Source organism: Dermacentor albipictus, chromosome 9 (genome assembly GCF_038994185.2).
Source record: "Dermacentor albipictus isolate Rhodes 1998 colony chromosome 9, USDA_Dalb.pri_finalv2, whole genome shotgun sequence".
Lineage (NCBI taxonomy): Eukaryota > Metazoa > Arthropoda > Arachnida > Ixodida > Ixodidae > Dermacentor > Dermacentor albipictus.
Genome location: NC_091829.1, coordinates 51178407 through 51203862, shown reverse-complemented (window position 1 = coordinate 51203862; position 25456 = coordinate 51178407). Strand labels below are relative to the sequence as shown.

Below are 25456 nucleotides of genomic sequence, written 5' to 3'. Positions count from 1 at the left end.
GCCGGATGTGCCCAAGAAAACATAGCCAAATATTGTCAAAATGTAGCGCGAAAATTGCCAGGTCCAAATATTTAGTGAGCCCAAAGTAGCGAAAAACTGCGAAAATGTTTGCTATGTCTGCAGGTGTCTTAGAAGGTGTCGATGATGTCCAAACATCTTTTTTTGCCGCAATTGAACACTCACAAAAGGAAGACACATAAAGACAACACGGCCGGCTCTTTATGTGTCTTTCTTGTGTGAGTGTTCAATTGCGGCAAAAAACATGTCTTTTAGCAAGCACCAACTATAGGCCAACAAGCAGTTCTGTTGCCCAAACATCACCGCGTATTTCCGTCTCCAAAATTACTTCCGCCGCATGAAACCAGCACAATAATGGCCTCAATATCTGCGTAAAACTTTCTGTTGCGAGGTGCAACTCAGACGTGTATTTGGACGCCACTTATTGTTACAATGAGCCGAAGGATTTCTTTTCTGATTTGCTTTTGAGGTTGTTCATATTTACTGTGCCAAGTTCTTAGCTAACTTCAGTTGCCGCCTCGCTTTGCCCGAGACATTTTTCTATAAGATTCGGACAGATAATTGCCTGCTCCAAGATCAAGGATGAGCTTCGGCTGGTCAGGATCGAGTGCCCAAGAGGCGGCCCGAGTTCAAGGCATCTTGAAATAGGGATGCCCTTCCTATGCTTGATTCATAAAACAAACATGTTATTTATGTGCCATTCTCTCGTTCTCTCCATATTGTATTTTACCCGAAAGTAGCTCGACGCTGAGTTAGCAAATGCTGCTGCTTGGAGGTCCACTGGACTATGAGAAAACTTGAAACCTTCTCGCATTTCCCTCGTGCGAAGAAGCGAATGTTTTGAGTGCAATTCGCTTTTAAGTTGGAACAGAACGATCCGCTGGCCCATAACAGCAGAGGTGAATTAAAATATATAGTTTTAATTTCCCCCTGGGTTACAGCGCTGCCAATTATCCAGGTGGCATTAGTATCGAAAAGAGTTCTATGGCGGAGTACTTAACTGGCATTCGCTGGCGAAATCCGCGCAATGTGAATACGTGTACGTGAGTGCCTGTGAATGTAGATGTGAATGCCTGTGTTGCAAAATTTCTGATGGGGTTGGGTACTTTACTCTGTGTGCAACTTGAGAAAAAATGTAATGTCACTTGCGGACACGCGAAATCAATTTTATGGATCGTGCATGGCTGTGATGAAGTTAAGTACAAAGTAAACCTTTTTGTCTGACAAATTCAAACCCTACACATCAAAATAGAAAGTCAGTAGAACACAATAATTGCGTCTATAAACTGGCTAGAACTCTTTCCCAACCACCACTACAATATGTGCAAAAATAAAATATGGACGTAACAGTTCAACATGCACTGCGTACAAGCACATGTGTACAACACGCATTTCATTTTGCTCATCACATCTGAGCCAAAAGCGAAGAGAGCTTAGCGCTGCAATCACACATACACACGGTAGCCATTGCTTAACACCATCCTCCCAGTGCCGACATTGCCTAAGAACACAGCCTTCGATATCGCCTACATAGTTTGGTAGAATACCCGCCGTGGTTGCTCAGTGGCTACGGTGTTGGGCTGCTGAGCACGAGGTCGCGGGATCGAATCCCGGCCACGGCGGCCGCATTTCGATGGGGGCGAAATGCGAAAACACCCGTGTGCTTAGATTTAGGTGCACGTTAAAGAACCCCTGGTGGTCAAAATTTCCGGAGCCCTCCACTACGGCGTGCCTCATAATCAGAAAGTGGTTTTGGCACGTAAAACCCCAAATATTATTATTATTAGTTTGGTAGAATAAGGATATTTGGGTTTTCGTAAACCGGCATTCCCGAATTTTGTCAGTGTTGACGTGGTCTTCGGGACTCAGAAGCCCTTAAGACAAAAATAGCCCAAATATAGTCATGTAGCAAACTTGGAATTTTCGACGCCAACCCGCCTAAAAGGTTTCCCAATTTGGCTATTAATAGCTCAATCTGGCAATTCTGCGTGACGCATGCATAAGGCGCCTCTGGCGTACCGCCAGACCGTTGCTAAGTGACGCAAGAAAAATAAGTCCCGAAATATAAGTTCATTTCCACGCAAAACGTTTTAGTTTTAGCGGGAAAGAAAACAAAAACAAATGAAACGTTGTCAAATTTTATTTCACATTTTTTTTCGATGCTCGCGTCAGCTAACGGACGTGACTGACATTAGGCGTATTGTGTTTCCTGTTGCGAGTTTTGTCGAGTGTTCCCTCTCGTTGAATTTCTTTCTCTATAGTGCAAGCCTGTACTATCGTAAACCTTAAACAGCTACTCGGCTCTGTAGAGCTTTTTGAAGCAGCGAGAAGTCTGTTTTTTACTAGGGTGTGTGTAATATTTCAATGAATCTAATGAATAAACAGAGATATGCACTAGAGCACAGCACTAAAATTTCATAGCACGAAATTAAGATTATGGTTATTGTCCTAGCCACTTGGCCGAGAATTTTGATGAGAAGTGAGTTCGTCGCGCGAGCAAATATCCAGTGCGCCGTTTCATAGAAAGAACATTGCGTTAGAATCGCGACTCTTCCAGTCGCGGATACAATTGACGATGCAGCTTGCAGACGACGCCGTCGATTCCGTCAAAGTTTGCTGCAGCCGCACCCGATAGCCCGGGGACTCCGACTCGTAGACCGCACTTGGCGAGTCCACTTTGTGCCCGGAGGGTTGGCCGCGGCGAAGGAGCCGCGTACGTGGTGCGCTACTGCTTCCATTAGTCACTGTGTGCCCCAAGTAGTTTGCGCGCGTATACGACGCACGCTGATCTTCCGATAAGGCTCCTCTCGCGCTCTCGCAATGCTCGGAAAATGACTTTTAGGCTGTTCGCCAAGGGCGCAGTGAAGTCGAGCCCGTTGGCCGGAGACTCGGGCAACCACCCCTTGTAACGGAAAGTGAACGTGGCGGTTATGCGGTCCCGAATGATTTCCTGGGCGCCATATTGTTTAATCGTGAGGTTTGGTGAACGCTGACGGCGTCTGCACATTTATTTTCTCACCTCGAATGGAATTGAGTAGGCAGCTTCACAGCGGCACTGCTCACTGTGCCGCTTTGTCGCGGCATTTTAAATTAATCGCTATGCATGTTCGCGTCAGCTTGTGAAGACTGATCATGTGTAAGTCTTGCGTAATGCATCAGTGGAGCAGTATAGAGCTGTTCATTCGTGCTCCTGGTTCACGGCCAGGTGCGTGCTGAGCCTTTTGCGTCTTCTACCTCCACCTTTCCGGTGTTAGTGCCATGAATAGTACTGACTGAAGAACCGAAGCAAGTTGGGTGACTGCTGCAGCTTTTTAGCCTTTAGAATGAATGTAATTCTAAAGATTATCGAGTGAGCTAATTTCTTTAGAAAACCGGAAAGACATTCTTAATAACAAACGTGGAGTCTCTGACTATGCATGTGTGCTCCTGGGGGCAAGGTTGCGGGTATGCTTGCTGGTAGCCGTGGCCGCATTTGTGTGGGCGCGAAATGCTAAAACTACGATTTATTTAGATTGAGGTTCACGTGAGAGGAGCCGAGCTGGCGGAAATTATTGATGAGTCATGTACTAGCCTGCGTATCTCGCCGCAGGGTTATTGTGGGACCATGCTGCCATTTTAGCGAATTAGCTGCATATCTATTTATACACACACATATCTATTTCGCGACTGGTGACGTGTTTTAGCTATTAATAAATAGCTACACCAAGGCTACCAAAATTTCATCCATGGACTCGCGCATGATTAACTATATTGCTTGGCAGTCAACTAGACATTGTGTCACCACCGTACAACAGCGGTATTCTGCGCAAACTACAGCAGTACACAAACAAAATTACACCCTTTGTGTCGTATCTTGCCACACAGAAATAATCGTCGTCTGTCCTGTGCGCATCTCCTTTCTTTAACACTGCGAGCGCGGTACTTACAAGTCGCGAACGGAATGTGCGTTATCAGCATGACAGAGCATTCTTCACAGGAAAGTAGCGAGCACCGAGTTTTCAAGAAAGGCAACGCACGCAAGACAGACCACGATAATTGTTGAGGGACAAGATAAGATCAAAGGGGTGTAAACTTTTATTAACGCGTATTGTTGTGTATGCCAAAGAGTGTACTCATACGAGCACAAAGCACTCTCCGATGGGAGCATCGCCTGGGACACTGTTGCCATTGCATTTCTCCGCAATGCCCGGGAAATTAATATCTACACGCGGGTGTTATCCTGTGGATTCGTTCCAAGTGGATGCGCCTTGCGAACTCCGCGGTTAGAATTTGTAAATTGCAATACGGGCCGTAGCGTAATTATGGACTTAATTAGCGAATGTATAATAATTGGTCGATTGTGCCTTTCAATCTTTTTGTTCAAGTAATGTCCGCCTCTTTGATTAGGCCACTTCATGAACTGGAATTGTGCTGTCAGCGGCAGGCAACCTTTAAATATTTTTGAAAGTGTTTGGTGAATACACCCTGCGTGTGGTCTTCCAGGTGTGTCATTGGAGTTGAAAAGTTTGGCCGTTGTAGACGGATACACAAAGAAGGAGCATGACACACATTGAGTCAGTTCTCTGCACTGTCTCCTACTATGCCTCAATGTGTCCAAGAAGCTATATTTCGTTTAGTTTTTTACACTTGATTGTTTGCAGATATTGAAACATAAAGACCCCGGCTACCCCATTTTTCTGACTACTGCTAAACTAAATAATAATATTACAATACCTGGAAACCAACAAATTTTTCTTTACGAATGAACACGGATTTCTGAGAAATTTGTCATGTGAGATTCAATTATTCAAATTTACTCATTTACATACTGACCTGGAATCTACACACTATGCTTTTCTCGACTTCTAAAGCGTTTGACTTCGTAGAACATCGCCGTTTGATTTAATATTATCTGCTCTTAAATAAGTCTCTTACACTAACGTGGATTAGAAATTTCTTATGTGATCATCAGCAATACACTGCACTTTTTCTTCTACTCTTTCACACGTTACTTCAGGTGTACCACAGGGCAGCGTTCTTGGGCCGTTACTATTTCTAATATGAATTAATGACTTACCCAATAACATTTCCTCACACGGGACATCTCTTGCGGACGACTGCATTAATGGTTCCATTAAGGGTGCCGGTGTTTATAAAATTCTCCAGAAACAGAACTTATTTCTCTTTGGTTTAATACTTCGCTAGTGAAACTATATAAACGTTCCTAAATGCAAAATTCTCTGTCAGCCACATGCATACTAACACTACATTTTTTGTCGCATAAATAACCTCACTATTTGGCACGATACTCAATAGGTGTTAACGTAACTTTGGTACTTTCGTGGAAAACGCACGCTGCATACATACGCGGCAGTTCTTCGAGATCATTACGGTGCGTGCGATGCAAGTTCCATAATTAACGAGATTCATAAACTAGCTTGCCTAACATTTCTTCAATCTCAGCTTGAATACGCTGCATCCATCTGGTCTCTGTATCAGAAATATTTTATATAAAAACTCAAATTTGTTCAGAATAGGGTTGCGCGTTTTATTTCACGTTATGACTAGAAGCAAAGCATAACGCAAATTATTCTGGACCTCTCACTACAGACCATGCATAATTATCGTGACATAGCTCTAGTATCATTCTTTCATAAATACGTCCATAACACAGTGCGATCAGCTCTGCATCTTGAACCTCCTCATTACAGGCCACAACGGTTGTATAATCAGTTCAGTTTCATGCGTATCCATGGTAAAAGTAATTAACTCATCTGCTCTTGAAAATCTTGCAACGACCATAGCTTCTGAGAGTGACCATGAAAATTTTCGGCATCTTATAACGCCGCATTTTTTAAACTCTTAATGACCTAACGTATTATATGTTGTTTTTATGATTGCCTTTCTCGTTATCGGTACGCAAATACTGGTTAAATACTCTTTTGCAATAGCCTAATTAGGTCCTGCTCGCCCTGTGATTCTATGGTTTGTATTTTTCTCTGACTTTTTTTTTAATGAGCTGTCGCGTTGAAAAGCGTTGAGATTATTGTTCATTGTACATATTGTAACACTATATTACTTTATATTAGGGCATTCCTTACCCCGTATTTTTTGTATATGTATTAACATATGTATCCCAATAATTGAATATGTTATAATCTTCCAGTGTACTCTCCCCCCTTACACAATGCCATTAGGGGCTGTAAGGTCCTTTAAATAAAATAAAAGAATGTCAGACAATGGAAAGTTCACTTGACGTCTTTTCTTGACGCCAATGAAATTATGTAATCATCTTGCAGTTTTCAACCCTTCTCTTCAACCGATATGTGCTAAGCGATGGGCCCCTGCTCCACTGGTGCCTGCGCGGCATGATACAATAGTGCCCCACAAATACGTCTCGCTTTTCTGTAAGCCAGAGTAGAGGCAGTGTTTTCCGGGTCACTTGACCGTCGGTGCGAATCGCAGCTCGAACGCAGACGGGCTTCCATCGCCCGACGTGCACCGGGACGCGAAATGCTGGAGTAACTTCAGTCGTAATAATATTTGGGGTTTTACGTGCCAAAACCACTTTCTGATTATGAGGCACGCCGTAGTGGAGGACTCCGGAAATTTTGACCACCTGGGGTTCTTTAACGTGCACCTAAATCTAAGCACACGGGTGTTTTCGCATTTCGCCCCCATCGAAATGCGGCCGCCGTGGCCGGGATTTGATCCCGCGACCTCGTGCTCAGCAGTCCAACACCATTAACTTCAGTCGTGTCACCGGAAGCTAGGTCCTGTGGCTTGCAGCACCGGGGTGGCATTTCGTCCCGTGAAACGCCATCGGTTTGCAAAACTTGTCAAACACCATTCAGTCTGTTGTTTTTGTTGTCGATTGCGAGCCAGCGTGTTCTTTCCTCTCACAACGTTGTATAAGGCACACAGGTTGCGGTGTCAGTGAAGCAACTTTTGACTGCTCTGAATCCATGAAACAAATCTGGTTCTGCTTCGAAGCCCGCAGTCGTCCTTTTGCACTCGCCTGGCTGCCGAATCATCCAGTGAAGGCAGATCCGCGTTCGAGACGCAGTGTCAGGGGGTTAAAGTATTACGTGACGGCAAAAGTGTAATAGCCCTTCATAATGTCGCTTCCGTGTGCAGGCGGACAAGAACGCCGGGGCTTTCAACAGAATTCGAAAAACGGCTGTAACAGCAACGCTGTCTAATAATTTGTTTTGTTTTGTAACTTTGAGGAATGCAGAAAGGCATTTTGCAATTTTGTAATCATCTCAGGAAATTATAATAACTTGTTCAGCTGTTTCATTTATATAGAAGCAAGATGTCGGCTATTGTTAAGTTAGGGTCTTTTAGAAAGAAGAGACTATGTGCGTGACTGCAAGTATTTGCGGTGAAAGCAAGGATGGGTCTTCGTAGTGGAGACACTGTTATTTACGCTGAGACTGCGTATTTCCTTTGAAAATAATTCTAACAATACCGTACAAAACAATTTAGTTTATTAGTGCTGCTAGGATTCGAATATCTGATATCTGCGTCACTTGCTACCGGCGCTTGCGGTACATGGTTGAGCCGTGTAGGAAAGCCGAAAAGTAGTTTTGTCAGCCCGGCCAGCATACCACACATACCACGTGAACTCTGCGTGTATCCTTGCACAGCGTCTTCTGCGTGGCCATATAGTTATTCCCGTCATATATCCATGCATTTTTGCTATTCTGGCTGTGAGTTATACCGACCAGCTGATTTAAGTGCGCCATAGGTAGAGTCCTTCTCCGAGAGATCTTCAACTGCTCCTTTCGTTCCTCCTCCAAAGCATATTCTACTCATGCCAGTTTTCTGGGGGTGTTATCCGAAAGTTCCCGGCCTGGTGCCATTATGTGGGAAGTGAAAGTACGTGCTTGTGCCCTTAGATGCAGCTGCAGCCATATCACACGAGTGAATGTATCAAGTGGCGAGGTGAATGGAAGTTCGTTCACCGGCATTGCGTGCTAAAGTGATAAAGTGCGAGACATTGTCTGCGTTCTGAAAAAAAAAAGGCGAGCGTAAGGCATGAGCAGTGGGTTTGCACGAAACGCTGAATGAAGCTTGGTAAATTCTCCACGCAAACTCTGGGAATGCTTCGTCAGGGGTACGGCGATGCTGCTGTGGCACGCAGTCAGTGTTTTGAATGGCCTTCTCGGTTCGGTGATGGTCGAACCTCAGTGGAATACGTCGAGCGTTTGGGACGGTTACGAACCAGCACAACACAGGAGATTGCTGCCAAAATTGCAGAAATGATTCGAGAGTATTCTCGCCGAATGATTCATGAACTGTGTCAAATGGTAGGAATTTGGTTATGCGCAGTGCCCAGCAATTCTCAGCGAAGACCTGCAATTGCACCGTGTGGCCACGAAGCTCGTAACTCGGGTCTTGATTGCCGACCAGAAGCAATGGTGTGTTAACGTGTACGTGGAGCTTCGCGCTATTGCACGTGCGGAAGCAGCCTTAATCAACAGATGCAGCATTGCCCCGAAACGAAGCAGCAATCTCCACACTGGAAGAGCCCGAGTTCACCGAGACCAAAAGTAGCACAACAAATGAGGAGCAGGAGGTAATAGGGAAGGCAGGGATGTTAAGCAGAAATACGACTGGTTGGCTACCCTACTCTGGGGCACGGGAGAGAAGGAATAGGAAAAGGAGATAGAGGGAAGTGAGGGCCAGGAAAGCTGCAGTGAGCGTGTGCGCGCGCACATGAAGGGCCTCAGTGAGTCAGAGGCGTTCACATAGGCCAGTCACCCTCAAGAAAGATAGAAGTACCTTCACAGATTTGTGGGCCGAGGAGCGATGGGGACAGTCTTCAAGAAGCACCTGCACAGACAACGGCCGACCGTCCAGTCATCGCAATGCGATGGATCAAAACAAGTGAGGAGCGCTACCAAAGCCCTGCTCATCGCTTTTTTAATGAAAAACCGGCAACCGACAGGAAATTGGTTCCGAAAGGCCCGACTATTATTTGGCGTTTGTTCTGTGACGTTCCGCGGCGCCTTCGAAATGAAGTCCTTCGGAAACGAGCTGGACGTTGGAGCAACAGAAATTGGCTGTTGCATCAAGGTAGTGAGCCCAGTCCCACCTTCCTCGAGACGCCCAGATTTCTTGACAAAGAGCACCATGGCACTCATGCGCCATCCTCCTTTACTCATTCTACCTACCCCCTGCGATTTTGCCTCGTTTCCGAAAATGAGGTTAAGGCTCGAAGAACGTCGCTTTGACGCCGTGGATATCACTCAACAAGAAGCTCAAAAGGTCCTCGACAGTCTCACGGAGAACGACTTCAAGAAAGTCTTCTAGAACTGGCAAACGCGCTGGGAAAGATGCATTCAGTACCATGGCAATTTAATCGAATCGAAGGATACTTAGCCTAAACCAATGTAAGATAGTGAACCGTTCTGTACACCCAGTCCAGGAAGTTTCGGATGCCATCGTGTAGTCATTCCTAATTTATCAAGATGATCATCAGACGCTTTTGACTGTGGTTTTCTTGTCCACTCACACATTGTTTTACTTACATGCATCACGTGCCCTGCCCAGCTCTGCTTCAATTATTGTTCCGCGTGTGCTCTCTAATCAATACATTCTCCTGCGCTTGGACATGGAGCCGTCTACTAAAATGCACAGTAACGAGTTTGGCAATGCTTGGAACGTACGAGTAGACAGTGGCAAAGAACCAGATGATGCTGTAATTACGTACCATAACTCGGGCTCACCCTGGTTTGAGGTTAATTTGTTATCAGTACAGCAGCAGCAGTGAGAGAGAGAGAGAGAGAGAGAGAGAGAGAGAGAACACATTTTTTAAATGTAAATGGCAGTCCGCGTCCGACTAAAATTGAGTTTTGAGGAAGATTTTCCAGCCATGCCTAAATAAGCTTGCATCCGCACGCATTCTCAATCTTACATCTATTAAGCTACAGCCCCGCCAAGATTATGCACTTCGTTTTAAAGTAATGCAGTACAGAAATTGCAGAAACCAATCAAGCTTTCACGGGAAAGCCACGTCAATTCTGAAAGAACAGTCCAGTGCCGAAGCGAAGCGGAGATTTAACTTACGTTTGCAATACCTTGGGCTAGATAGCTATCCTCGCGTTGTGGTGCTCCTTTCTAGACTGCGGTATAACTATATCGCTTTGAATGTAATGAAAGTCTGGCAGGAAACAAATAAAAATAAAAAAATGCTTTAGTAATCACATCTTGAAGGATCCTCATAATTCTCGATTGATTGGTACGCGTCGCGCACGATTCTCGGGTGGCCACTTCAAGTTTTCTCCATTTGCCCTGGAGTCAATCTGATCCCGTAGCAAGCAAACCCTAACCGTCCACTTCGCCCCCCCCCCCTTCCTCTGGGAATGTATTGTAATTTTCCCATAGCAACTCGAGACGCCGTTATAATTGGCTGCCATATATTTCGTTTGGCACCACCCACTGCAAAGTCGTTTCGAAACACTTTCTTATTTCACGTGATTACAAATTCACTTCTTTTTTCTTGGTTCATCCACGCGATTTCATTTAGTTTTCTTTCATTTAGTGCCTGCTTATGTCGAAACTGAAAAGAAGACAAAATAGGTGGTAGGCTATACAGCATTCGTAACAGGGTCTTGGCAAGAGAGAGAGAGAGAGAAAAGTCTTTAGAGAAAGGCAGGCAGGTTAACCAGGTTGAGCCCGCTAGGCTACCCTGCACTAGGGAAGGGGAAATGTGGATTGATAGAGAAGGCAGAAAGAAGTTCGCAGTTTGCATTGTTACACGAAAAAGCCTTCGTCACCGAGTCAGTCACAGGCGGTCATACAGGCTGGTGCATTTCAAGAAACGCACCAGCGCCTTTGTGGCGTTGCACACATGACGCACAAGGCGACGGGCCCAAGATCTCTGTGAAAGGGCGGTCGTCTGAGTGCTCCAAAGCTATACGAAGGGCAGTCCTCTCGTCTTCGTATGTAGGGCAATCACACAGGGGGTGTTTGGTCGTTTCTTCAGAACCACATCTGTTACAGTTTCAACTGTCCGCCATTCCAATTAGGAGTGAATAGGCGTTTGTGAATGAAACTCGTACTCGCAAGCGGCACAGCAGTGTTTTTTCCCATCGGTTATAACCAAGTAAAAGTTGCAATGCCATGTCCATGTCCATTGCATATAGGCGCCGGTTGGTGAAGACCAGTGTGTTCCGATTCCTTACATTAATAATAGAAATGAATTAAGTTTACAGGGTTACAATAGTGCATTCGCCATTTTTGCATAGACAAGATCTTTGAAAGATTTATTTCGTTCTTTTTGTTTCACGCAGAGCCATGATCTGATTATAAAGCACGCGGTAGAGGCCTACTCGATATAATTTTGACTACCTGGGGTGCTTTAACGTGCACCGAATTGACGGCACATGGCCGATTCTGCATTTCACTCCTATTGACATGCGGTCACCGTGGCCGAAATTTGATGCGGCAACTTCGTGTTTTCTAGCGTAACGCAATAGCTGCTAAACCATTACGGCGGGTCAGGGCAATACATGCGTCTTGATACGAAGTTTGCATATGCATATCAAGGTACGACAGCTCAGGTATGTACGTGTGCGCAGGTAGAAACTATTACAGGTATATGCTAATGAGCATGTATATAGAAACGCTAAATTATAGACCCACGTGACTCACTGTAGCGCAAAGTGTCATGATGTACTCTCACAAAGGCCATAATAAAGTGCACAATCTACATTATGTCATGGCCTTTACATACAGTGTATAAGTATTGTAAATTTCGCCAAGCAGTGTTTTGTTTCTTATTCATATAATTAGTTCATAGACAGGACAGAATCGCGGTGCTAGTTCGATGTTTGTTTCCCCGACATGGCTTACTGTAAAAAGGAACGCATGAAAGACGGAAGGCCCTCGGAGTTTAAGTACTCAGTGGCAGGCACTTTTCGCCACTGCATACTTCCCAGCGAAGCAATTTCGTCGGCGTTGCTACGTTTCGTAAGTTCTTACGTCAGAAAGGCATGCATGCATAAATTCGTTCCAGCACGATTTGGCGTGTATGCATAAAATATCTTGAAGAACGTACATAGATCCATATGTAATGCATGCACTCGTGCATAAATGAGTACTTCTGTTGGTTGATGTGTACCAGCATTTAGGCATTTGAAAGCGACTTGCTTTCTATCAACTGATTCTTGTGTTATGAAAGCATAGGCTCACTGCTGTAACAAAATAATTGTATATGATTGTACAGCTAGTACTTTGCGCTCGAACGCGCTATTCAGATTAGTAGTGGCGAAAGCATAAATCAGGACACTTGTAAATGATGAGCACAGCGAACAAGGGCAGCAAGAAAAGTGCAGAGCGTCTGTTTCTCATACGATTCACAGACTAGTGGATTCTAGCACTGCTCAGCGCTGAATAGAACGTAAGAATGACGGCATCGTTTCGGCACGTAACTGAAGGGGCAGCCGCCGTGGTGGCGTTGTGACTTTGGAGTTGCGCTTTTAAGCACGACGTCATGGGATCAAATCCTGGCTGCTGCGACCGCATCTCTATGGGGGCGCAGGGGAAAAACCAGTGCTGTGTAATTTGTTTATGTATGTATGTATGTATGTATGTATGTATGTATGTATGTATGTATGTATGTATGTATGTATGTATGTATGTATGTATGTATGTATGTATGTATGTATGTATGCGTGTATGTATGTATGTGTGTATGTATGTATGTGTGTATGTATGTATGTATGCGTGCATGCATGTATGCGTGTATGCATGTATGTATGCGTGTATGCATGTATCCGTGTATGCATGTATCCGTGTATGCATGTATCCGTGTATGCATGTATGCGTGTATCCGTGTATCCGTGTATGCGTGTATGCATGTATGCGTGTATCCGTGTATGCGTGTATCCGTGTATCCGTGTATGCGTGTATCCGTGTATGCGTGTATCCGTGTATGCGTGTATCCGTGTATCCGTGTATGCGTGTATCCGTGTATCCGTGTATCCGTGTATGCATGTATGCATGTATGCATGTATGCATGTATGTATGTATGTATGTATGTATGTATGTATGTATGTATGTATGTATTTATGTATGTATGCATGCATGCATGCATGCATGCATGCATGTATGTATGTATGTATGTATGTATGTATGTATGTATGTATGTATGTATGTATGTATGTATGTATGTATGTATGCATGCATGCATGCATGTATGTATGTATGTATGTATGTATGTATGTATGTACTGTGCATTGGGTGCAAGGTAAAGAATCCCACGAGGTCGAAACTAATCCGGAATATCTACTACAGCGTGGCTCATAGTCATGTACTGATTTTGGCAACTGAAACCACACATTTTTTTTTTTTTGCTGAAAACGGTGCCATGCCCGATTTGCAGATGAGCCACTACTCGCTGCAGCGTTGCTGTCGCGAAAGAAAGTCCCCAAAAGTAACTCAAGGGACACCTACTTGTACACACAACCGGCTCTCGGTATATGCCCCGCAGTGAAGCGATTATACTAGCAAAATCGTCGTGGGAGAAGTGACGTGAACGTATCCTTAATTGTGGCCTCCGTCGCTTCCGCTGTTGACACGACAGCGTCGTTTGCCGGCAGATTCACAGCCGCGGCGACGTAATTTGCCGGCAGCGACCTGCTCCTTCTAGTCTCGACAGGCTTAGCCGTTTCATCGTGGTGACGTGACCTGCGATCCGTGCACGCGTCTTGGCCGTGCGTAGATTGGATTGTAGCAGCAACAAGTATAGGACGCCCAAGCAGTAACAGCAGCCGCAGTCTATAGTAACCGCGTGAACTCATCAAGTACAGTCGTACATAGAGAACTTTGCGCGAAACGAACTCGAGTATTTCAAGAGAGCACGAAGAAACGACATGAAGGGCAGAGAGACCTGCGAGGTGATGGAGGGGCTTGTTGATGCAGGCAGGATGAACTTAAACTTGGCCCTAGTGTCATCGACGGCAGCAAATCGAGGCAACATCTCTGGCGGGTATGGTTAGTTAGTGCATCATTCTTTCGATTCACCTAAACTTGTGCTGCTCTAGTTTTGCCTGTTGTAAGCAAAACGCCCTATTTCTTGGCCAAAGCGAAACAAACACGATTAGCGAAGCATTTTGTTAAAACAAATATAGGGTTTTACGTACCGAAACCACGATATGATTATAAAGCACGCCGTAGCGGGGAACTACGGAAATTTGGACCACCTGGCATTCTTTAACGTGCACCTAAATCTGAGTACACGGGTGTTTTCGCATTTCGCCCCCATAGATATATGGCTGCCGTGGCTGCCGTGGGCGGGGTGCGATCCCGCGACCTTGTACGTAGCAGCCCAACACAGTAACCACTAAGCAACCACAGCGGGTGCGAAACATTTTGTGCTTTATGCATACTATACTGCGAATTCTTGCATCCCTGCATGCGAAAAGACACAAAAGCCCTTGTACACGTCTTGAAGGCTACTGGCTTATATTAGAGCTTTTAACACGACTTTTCTCAGCGACTAGTTGACTCCGCGAATGACTCAGTCAATTTTTCTTCTCCCTCCTCCTTATCTATTATTCCCCATCCCCTCCCCAAGTGTACGGTAGCCAGCCGGCCACGTCTTTGGTTCGCCTCCCTGCCTTTGCCTTTTCGTTTCTCTTTCTCTCTCTCAGGGCAAGTGCGGGGATGTGCTTGAGAGAGAGATAATGGAAGCGCATCATGGTAAAAAGAATGAGAATATCTGTATAAGTGACTCTTCTGTCTTGGTGCTAAGCGAAGAAAAATATTTTCCTTTTTAGAAGAACTGCTATAATCGCTTCATGCTTGGCGAGATGATGCGACTGCGGTTTCTATGCGCCGTGTGGTCCGCGCAGCTGCCTTGGTTCTATATGTGTGGGTAAGCTGTTCCAAATAAATTCAATTGCGAGTTAGCACCCCTCCGGTGTCTCTGTCGTTCTTTCCAGCCTGTTCGAACTTTGTGCTTTTCTTTATTACATTCCACCGTACTGTGAATTGAAGTAGCTGACGGTTACCCACTAGGCGACCGCGTGGTGGCTTGTGCTTCAGTGTTATGGTGTTATTGCAGCTTTTACCTCATTGCCTTTACAGCATCTGCTGGTGTGGGTGTCAGAATCACTTGTTTCGTTGTCCGTGTTAGGCTGTTAGTCGATTTCTTGCTTCATTTATAGACCACTGTTCTTCGGAACTATGCGAAATCTTAAACGTTCCTTAATTCGCAAAGGGACTGCAGCTCATGATTTCGCCGTCCCATAAACGCGTTTAGATCCATTTCGGCTTCCCTGTGTTACCATTCTTTGTGGCTACAGTCACTTGTACTTCCAGAAGAACATTTCGGTCTTCTGAACAACTACAAAGCAGAAGATTACGCGCATTTGTCACTGGTATCACAGACCATCCTATTGGAATTTTATGTGAACGATTGTCTAAAGATGTTCTGGAAGCGTTTAGTAAATTCTGCGTAAGATCGGTATTGGTGGCTACACTGCACTCCTTTCGGCAAAATAGGTTTTCATGTAGCTTCGCAATTTTACCATGAGTGCAACACTTAATAAGCTAACTGCACCTGATTAGTTCCACTGCTTCAGTACTGTCTTAACCAAATAATAAATATTTCTTCCAGAAATGTTATTCATTGCTTGTAGTTCTGATATAAGCAATGTCCTTTCCCTGCAATATATTAATGGGCCACCTACATTTTTTTTTCCTAGTAAGAAATCCCTCACTCGACGCGAAAATCCTTTCACTTTTCGCAAAAAAAGACGATCAAGCGAGCTAGAACGAAACAAGATTGTGGAAGCTGACCTAAAGGCAGGGAATCGACCCGGGTGAAGCCTATCATAGCAAAAACCGGAAGCTGGGATTATCCAGTTTCCATCCTTCTATCAGACTCCGCTTTATTAAAAAAGATGTGCCATGAGGAGACGTCAGTGGGCTTTTCTTTGCTTCGGAGTACTCTACTGACATCTTTCTTTCCATCTTAAGCTTTTCTTCTTTTCATCTTGGCGCGGACGCGTTGCCACAGGCTTGGAACGTGCAGTTTTCCGCGAGATTTGGTTCGCGTACTCTTCAGACGTGCGCAGATTTTCATTCAGCCGAGACGTCTAAGCGCAGCATGCGAGAGAAGAATGGACCGCGCATCGATGGAGAAAGAAAATAAAGGGATCAGGCGCCGTCAAGAGATCAGTATTGACACGAAAATCACGCCTTGCTGACGAGATTCTCCAGATCCCCACACTTCAAAGCGATTGAGTCATGACAGTGAAGATGATGATAATAATTTATAACTACATACCCTTTAAACCGGAGTAGAGACAGCCATTTGTCCTTTGTATTCTATGTACCTGCCGCCATATCACAATGCTTAGCCTTCTGTAGAGGGAGGGTATGGCATCGATCTTGAATATAATGTTTACTGTGCCTGTGACGACTCCAGCCCCGTCGCTTCATTGCTTGTTTTCCCCCACATACCCTCAACAACTCTCGCTATCTCGTCAGACCAGTTAACCGTCCCATCAGCAGTGTATCCCAGCGCTTCTGGAATGAGGGCGCTCCCTACAGTTTGGGCTTGGTGAATATCTTGTAATTTCATTTGAATGTGCCAAGAATGTGCCTTCATTGGAAGGTACCTGGTGCGTACGCTTCTTCTGGAGAACATTCACAGGCATGCACAGGTGGAGGTTCATACAGGAGCTAGCTAAAAGGAACTAAAATGGCACCATCCGAGCGTTTCCTCCAATAAACGGCGCAGTGTCGATTTTTGTTTGTTTTATTGGCAAGGAGAGTTTTAGAGTAGGTCATTATGTGTTTTGTATGACGTGCGCCGCTATTCTTTCCCTACGCTTATTCATGGAACTCACACACTATGCTCTTTATTTAGTTATTATCGTGAGCATGCAATACTGTCTAACTGGGGTTCTTCCGGATAAACAATACTCCATTTTAGCTGTTTTCGTTCTTCTCTCATTTCATCGATCGCAGCGTTTGCGTGAAGCATCGTCTTCGGGACATCGTTTGCATAGCTTTAATTCACCAATTTTTTAAATACACCGAGCAGGCACGGACAGAGTCGCAAAATAATAGCGGTACAAACCTCTACTGCAGTTCATGCTCTTCAGAGAAAAAAAGTATTGTGATATCACAGGCTTTTACGCCTGGTAATGTGGTTTTAGCCACGGTTCTATTCCACATGTGAACAGTACATGGTGCGCCGCTCTTCTAAACATCCCTACATTTGCTGACACGGGGAAGACCCGATGCCAGTATGCTCCGGTGCCTGGCACGTGCATCATCGCGCAAACGCGGACTCGGGGCCAACTCACCGCGTGGGCTTCGACTAAATTATGCAGCGTCGTCTTCCATACATTTCTACGCCACGTTTCGCCCGAGCAGAGCTTGTGCACGTTTCCTCTCCGAGCCTTTGCTGAGAGTCATGCACGGTTCTTCTGTTTCATTACGCTCCAAGCGCCGCTGTTGCGCCCGACGAAAATTCCTCCCAAACTCGAGTGCGCACGCAAGATAGCGGGTATCCCGCTCCAGCGAGCTCCATTACACACACACACACACACACACACACACACACACACACACACACACACACACACACACACACACACACACACACACACACACACACACACACACACACACACGCACACACACACACACACACACGCACGCACGCACGCACGCACGCACGCACGCACGCACGCACGCACGCACACACACACACACACACACACACACACACACACATACACACACACATACATACATACATACATACATACATACATACATACATACACGCACGCACGCGCACACATATTTGCGGCAGCGGCGACGCTGGCCGCGCGGGCGTGCGGGGGAAAGCAACAAAAGAACCCAAAAGTTCGCCTTCGCGCATCCGAATTGAAATGAGGAAGTAAACAATTCTTGCGGATAGAACTGATTTGAATTTCACTACGTACGTATGTGCACGCTGCCCGTGAAGCCATATTGCGCTCAAGGCGTCCGTCCTACTCGCTAGTATTCCGCAGATCCGCTGAACAAAAGGCTCGGTATAATTTGTGTGCGCCCCCACTTGTGTTTGTGTGTGTGTGTGTGTGCGTGCGTGCATGCGTTTGTGTACTCGTGTTCCGACTATTTAGGCACTCACACGAACCTTCGCTCTATATAGATTCAAACTCGTTGCATCTGCTGCGTTTTTTGTAAAATGAGATCGGGAGCAAATGTTTGGGGGCCATGGCATCAGCAAAAAAAATTTAAACATATTCAACCGCAGCCCCGCAGCCTGGAACTGCAGGTTTAATACGTTGTATTGGTCAAACGCGCGCACGTATGCGCGTGCTCTTGATTGGAGCTAGAATGCCCACTCTGAGAAAAAAAGAAAAGAAATGGCGTCATCTTTGGTCGGCAAAATTTTGCTCGCGACTGTAACTGGCCCTACGATTACTTGACTGTACATTTCAGTACATACTGGCAGCAGAGAGTAAATGTACTCCAACAAACTGCTCTAGTTGTCTTGCGAGCAGGTAGTTCAGCCTCCAAGTAGTTTTAAGTTTAATTAGGTGAGATATGTGGTTTAGTTAATTTGTTGGTGAAGGTAACTATTATTTATTAGTTTAGTTAGTTTAATTTGTTAGATTAGTGAGCTTTTAGTTACGTATTGTAGTTTAGTTATCACTTGTTTACTTGGGGTATTGAACTTGTTGAGTCGGTCATTTAACAGATAGTGTGACATTGAACGAGGCTGTACTTCGCCTTAGACAAGCGAGGAAGATAGCAAGTTTTCAGAAATTCTCAGAATGGCATCCGCTTTGAGCTTCAATCGCTCACATTGCAGCGACACAAAATTTCAGCACATTGCCCAATGCATCTGCAGGAATAACAGTTTCCGCATTTACATCGTATTCTCAAAGTTGAGCATATTTCAAGTTCATTGTGAAACCGAGAGTTGCTCGCCGCGGAGTGGGCCGCTTCCGCTTGTCTAGTGGGCTTGCGTCAGTATAGGAAACAAAGCAAGGATTCTGTTTCGTCGGATCCCTTGCAACGCGACCAACACGCAAGCACACAGCAAATGCTAGGCGTTGTCGCAATCACTGAGCAGCACTGTCACTACACGGAGAGAGATACATAGTGCAAAAAATGAAACGTGAGCTGCCACAAACTGCAACGCACCCTCTTTCGCGCAAATACATATATGTGCGATGTATAATAATAATATTTGGGGTTTTACGTGCCAAAACCATTCTGATTATGAGGCACGCCGTAGTGGAGGACTCCGGAAATTTTGACCACCTGGGGTTCTTTAACGTGCACCTAAATCTAAGCACACCGGTGTTTTCGCATTTCGCCCCCCATCGAAATGCGGCCGCCGTGGCCGGGATTCGATCCCGCGACCTCGTGCTCAGCAGCCCAACACCATAGCCACTGAGCAACCACGGCGGGTTATGCGCTGCAATCTGGCTGTAGCTTGTTTCTAATTAAGTCCTAATTAAGCCTCAGGTACAAATACAGGTGAACCTCGAGACGAGAGAACGCACTGTAGTAGTTTCACAATTGCTCGCGTTTCAATATTTGAAAACCGTAGATAAACGATGCGGCAAATGACACGTTGTACCGCGCGATGTTCACAAGCCAATAATGGCTGTCGACCCTTGGTCAAAGTTGGAGTACTGACAGGTGACGATCACGACTTATTGGCATCCTGTTCGTAACAGGGGGGTGGGTGGCGACAAATAGTATCCGATGCTGCTTAAATTAATAAGGTATACTATACATGCTTTTCATTCCAGCATTCTTGTACGCATCTACTTTTTTCTGTTACTGAAAATCATGAACTTGAAATTTGCAGTCCATAGTTCAAATCGGCTAGCGCAGGACAGGAGTAATTGGAGATCGCAGCGAGAGGCTTTCTTCCTGCAGTGGACATAAATGGTGGGGGTGGGGGCAATTATTATTATTATTATTATTATTATTATTATTATTATTATTATTATTATTATTATTATTATTATTATTGAATCTACTCTATAGATATCGACCTTGTATCGCTGCTTACGCTTGTAACGGATCCGGTAGTATCAATATTTTGCCAGTTTTCTTTTTTTCACCAATACTCGAAACGGCTTTTACTTATCTCGACTGGTGAGTGGTAAAACTTTCGTTCACTTTAAATCCAAGCGCTTCTAGTAAGTGTATTTCATCTGCGGCTCTCACTGGATGAATCCCTACGCATGCCTGCCATCAGGATGTGCTGAGAGGTCTTCGAATTTTCGCCGCAGCATTCACGTGCCTTTCCTCGTTGCGAGTATTTGATCCTGTATGTTTTTCTCCATAGGCAACCAGGTCGAGATTCAAATGGCAAGGCCCACTGCCCTTTGTGCTATTGTACAAATATTCCCCTCTAATTTTTTCTTTTGCCAGAGCTGCGGTGCATTCACAGCAGGTGCTGTATATGAAAGGCTCCCGTAGAGTTATGCGGAAGCCGGATGACCAGGTGAATAGGATATCGAATTTGGGTTCTGTGAATAAACGCGGCAAGCTCTCGGTGGGAGAGGGTGTCGCTCGGCGCCATGCCCGTGTTCTACACATAATTGTCGCCGCTTGCTTGACAAATGACATTCGCGAAACCAAACGTGTTCTCAGACATCTTTTTTTTTTGTTTTCCTCTACGCCTACTTGCGCCAAAGTCCTGAGCGCTTCGTCATTATTACATTTTGGGGAGTCGCGGTAAACTAGGAATAATGGGAGCTCTTTGTTCGGGCGGCCGCCTTTCTACGCCGCATCGTTGGTGGGATCACTACTGTGGGACGAAACTTACGCACTCGGTTCGAAGCGGCACCGTTTTTCACCTGTCTGGAAGCTTTCGCGTCCGCAGCCGAAGGTGAAAGGGCGCAGACTGTGCCGAATGAGAACTTCGATGCGAGGCGCGCATTTGTTCCGCGTGTTATTTATCCTTGTAACGCATTGTTAGCGCCACTGCCTTATTTAGCACGTAGTCGCAGTGTGTTGAGTGCTGCAGCGTCCCGCGGTGCTGAGAATTGCGTTCGAGGAGCTGCGGATTTCCCAGCCGAGACTTGGTCCTTAGGGTTGCGCTCATTGGTTGAGGGATACCCGCGCATTATTCACGTTGCCCGTTTCGAGCAGTTCCTATTGTCCTTGCGGCGCGGGAAACTGCATTCTTTGCGACATGAGAAAGTTGGTATTTTGTCCCGTTGGGGATATGCGCAGTGCTTGTGATACGTTATCAAAATTAATTGTGCCCAATAAAGAATCGCCACTGCGTCCACATCTCTCCTCTCTAACTTTTATATTGAGATGAGCTGTATAAGTGTGTGACATAGCGGAAGCAAAAAATACATGCAGTGATGTTAAGGATTGATAGTGACATGCAAGTCGGTGGGCTAGGAGGCAGCGGAGGATGGGTGGGAGGTGTTGCTTTTATGACATCCTGGAACTCCTCAAAATTTTCGCCGCGAATTTAGACTTCACAGCACAACTTATATGTAAATGCCAATGCATGCATTGTACGTTTAAACTAACATATGTCAGCGATGTGCTTGATTCCCGAGCAAAGGTAGACGAACAGAAATCTTTCAACATGGCTACCGCTGCCCCCGCAGAGCCCCTTCAGAAATCAATTCCCGAGCATAGCTCTTGTAATGTTCATTCCGAAAACAGTTGGTACGTGAGAGAGATCTTGAGCGAGCGGCTTAGATTAACTGTAACGGCGAGCACGCTATCAGACAAGGCCACCCACTAACGACTATCAGCGCTTACGAACTCGTATTCGTGAATGGCCACCCCTTATTCCAAACACAGTAGCATCACATCGCGCCTTTCACATCTTATAGGCAACATGTGCTATGGCAGCAGCCACGTGGGTTTGCAGGTACTTTAGTTTGCTCGGTGAGATGACTGCATTGTTGCTGTAAGAATTGGGAAACGCAACGTACATTATACACCAGTGTCATTATGCGGGGCCATTGGCTGTACCCTGCGAAGCACAGAGTAATTCTGCTCCCAGCTATGTCATAGTGCGCCTATGGGGGTGAGCCTGGAAGCCATGGTACGACACTTAAATAGTAGCGCTGCCATTGTGCGCCTTCTAAGCCATGTCATAAAATGACGCAAGCAAAAGAGACCAGCAACAAGAGGAACAGACTATTGACGTCACGCACAACAGGAACACGGCCACACGTTATGACGATCCCGTTGAACCTCTACCCTGATTGCCCCGGATCTCATATAAAGCCATCCAAGTCCATCTGTTAAACCAGAGCCATTCAAGACCACGAGAAAGTCTCACTCATCCTATGTAAACAGCATGTAAATATATATTTCCTTATTTTTAATATTCACAATGGCTGCATTCATCGTCGTGTCCTGATTCCTGCGGTGAGGTTTATTTCACCTTGTCCTAGTCATATCAAGAGCTCAGGAAACTTATCGATACTATGGTTTAGGGTAAAGAGCACCAGTTATGTAGGAAGAGCTACAGCTTACGTCTTTTTATGAAAAAAAATATCCACTTTAACGATGCAGCTGCCCCGCATCAATCTATTCACCTGCGGTAGCGTTATGAGGCTTCCTTTCTTTATATCCGTCGTGCGGTATGTTCTTCCAGAAAATATATAAGAACAGCCTTCAAGACAAAACAGTGAACATTGTGAAAGTAGTTATTCAAGTATCCTACATTCAGTTATTCCGCAGAAAATGACTGACCATTACAGGAAGAAATTGTGAGAACTTAAACTGAGAGAAAGTTTCAGTAATTTTAAAGAATGTCTCACTGGTTCACATAAAATTCAATATGACGACGCCCCATAGCGACAGACAAACGTAGATAAGAACGCTATAAACGTTCATTACATCACGACTTAAGCTAATGCAGAAACTTTAGCGCGGTGTCATCTCCATCTAATTTTTTTCGTTGTTTCCTCATTTGTGGCTCAACAAGCATGCTCTTAAGGCCAATGTGCCCATTTCGCTTTTGCAAAAACGTATTTTACGAAGCTTTGCGTAATATTCCCTTCAAATGCCAAGTTAGGCGCTTTGACAGCATCGTTACTGGCGAGGTGTTTTAGTCTAGGAGTCGACAATTCCGCAGTTTAAATTCATGCACTATTCAGTCTACCGGTTGTGTAGTGGATGCGGTTCTCGCAAACTCTCTTCTTCTAAACGACGGCGGCGTCCCTGTGAGGTTAAGTTCTCGTATATATTTAGGTATATGCTTATGCCACGCCTTGCTATATGACATCTGGTATATGTCGGTCATACTGCTACACCATAATATCACTAAAGTTACTTATCTCTTGTTACATACATAATTATATACGCAACCTCACGGTGACCTTGACGGCGACAACGCCGGCAAGAATTCGCTTGGAGTGCCCATATAATTGCTAAAGAAATAAGAACCCTTCATAGCTAGATCCTACTAAAATGGGCCATTGTTGTAAGAACATTGGTGTAACAATCGGTATTGATATTTACGTCGGGGAATTATGAACATTTTAAGCAATTTGAGAAAACAAGGGCAGACTAAAATCCAGTTGACACCTATACGTAATGCGAATGATGCTTGGTTTAGAAAAGAATGGTTGTTATGATTCAAACTGACGTAAGTGTTCTGCAGGGAACAGTTAATGCTTTTGCGACAAGTATATCTTATTGGTATGTCAGTCTCTTTAAGCAGGCGCATCTACATGTATCACAATCGTAAGAAGCGACACAGCGGAACCAACGTAAGCATGGGGGAAAATATCTGTAGGTTTATCTTAAATGTAAAAAGTCAAATAAATGAAAATGAAAGTGGATAAAAACCGAAAAAGGAAAGCTGGTGGCGGGTGGGATGCGAACCCAATTCCTCGCTTTGGACGTGCACTGCTCTTACCAAATCAGGTAGCGCGGCGTTTCCATCGACGTTTTAGCGTAATATGTACGTGTACGAGAAGTGTACCGTAGGATTAGCCCTGCGAGTGTTTAAAATAAAATTAAATTATGGGGTTTCAGTTGCCAAAAGCACTTTCGGATTATGAGGCACGCCGTAGTGGAGGACTCCGCAAATTTCGACCACCTGGGGCTCTTTAACGTTCACCTAAATATAAATACACGGGTGTTTTCGTATTTCGCCCCCATCGAAATTCGGCCGTCGTAGCCGGGATTCAATCCCGCGACCTCGTGCTCAGCAGCCCAACACCATAGCCACTGAGCAACCACGGCGGGTCTGCGAGTGTTCCAGTACACTAATTCTTTGCGTGTTTGGTAATTTAATCAGTAAGCGAATGTTTACAGCAGTTTAGGCAGCTGCATAAAGCTGCTAACCTTACTGCGTTGAGCTGTCAAATAATCTGCAGTTACAACCAATGCATAGAATGTCGGACGAAACTGCAACAGTTTTCTCATTCACTTTCATTTCCATCTATCAATGGCAACATGTCCATTAAAACCGTCATCTTTTTGGACTCTTGCTTGCGAGTGGTAAAAATTGACACCCTTGAATTGCCGGCTTGTGGTTCACATATATATATATTTGTGTGTGTGTGTGTGTACCACAAGCCGGCAATTCAAGGGTCTCAATTTTTCCCACTCGCAATCAAGAGTCCAAGCAGATGATGGTTTTAATGGAAATGTTGCAAATCAGATGGAAATGGAAGTGAACGAGAAAAGGTGTTGCAGTTTTTCAGTTGGTGCACTATATATATATATATATATATATATATATATATATATATATATGAAAACCGTCATCTGCTTGGACTCTTGATTGCGAGTGGGCAACCTTGAAACCCTTGAATTGCCGGCTTGTGGCGCACACACAGCCACACACACACACAAATATATATATATATATATATATATATATATATATATATATTGAGTAGTGTATGAATGAAGATGGCCCTGTAGGTGCCAATTCAGGGAGAAGATTACGCCATAAATTGTGTTTGCGCAACGTATTTCACGCAATATATTGTAATAGATTGTGCGAAAACAACTTAAGTCGCACTCTTCTATCTTACATTCAGGAAGTTTTCAAAAAGTCAGTTGTCGTAGATAATATACTACAAGTCCTTGATCTGAACCATTCAATGAAGCAGACATTACTTTCACGAGAAATCGAAACACGTATTCAACCATTCAACCAATTGAAATATAACGCATATTCAACCAATTAAAATTTACTTAGCGGCCGTGGTTGCTTAATAGCTATGATGCTGGGCTACTAAGCACTAAGTTGCGGGTTCAAAACCCGGCACTCGAAGTCGCATTTCGATAATAAAGAAACCCAGGTGGTCGAAATTAAACCCGAGTCCCTCACATCAGCATGCTTCATAATCAGATCGTGCTTTTGGGACGTAAAACCCATAATTAAAAAAAAACGCTAATTACCTTTTTAATTACTTACGGCACATATTGCAAGTTACTGATTGTAGCCCATGGA

The 25456-nt window shown here is 44.8% G+C and overlaps 2 protein-coding genes across 4 annotated transcripts in view; one reads left to right on the top strand and one right to left on the bottom strand.

The window, feature by feature from the left end:
* Positions 1–25456, bottom strand: part of LOC135911930 (cholecystokinin receptor type A-like) — a 463919-nt gene that overhangs the window by 362457 nt on the left and 76006 nt on the right. The gene's annotated exons all lie outside the window — the stretch shown is intronic.
* Positions 3223–25456, top strand: part of LOC135911931 (neprilysin-1-like) — a 220352-nt gene continuing 198118 nt past the window's right edge. For all 3 annotated transcript variants that reach the window (XM_065444278.1, XM_065444277.1, XM_065444280.1), the window contains exon 1: positions 3223–3312. The gene's annotated coding sequence lies outside the window, so the exon portion shown is untranslated. The remainder of the gene's footprint in view (positions 3313–25456) is intronic.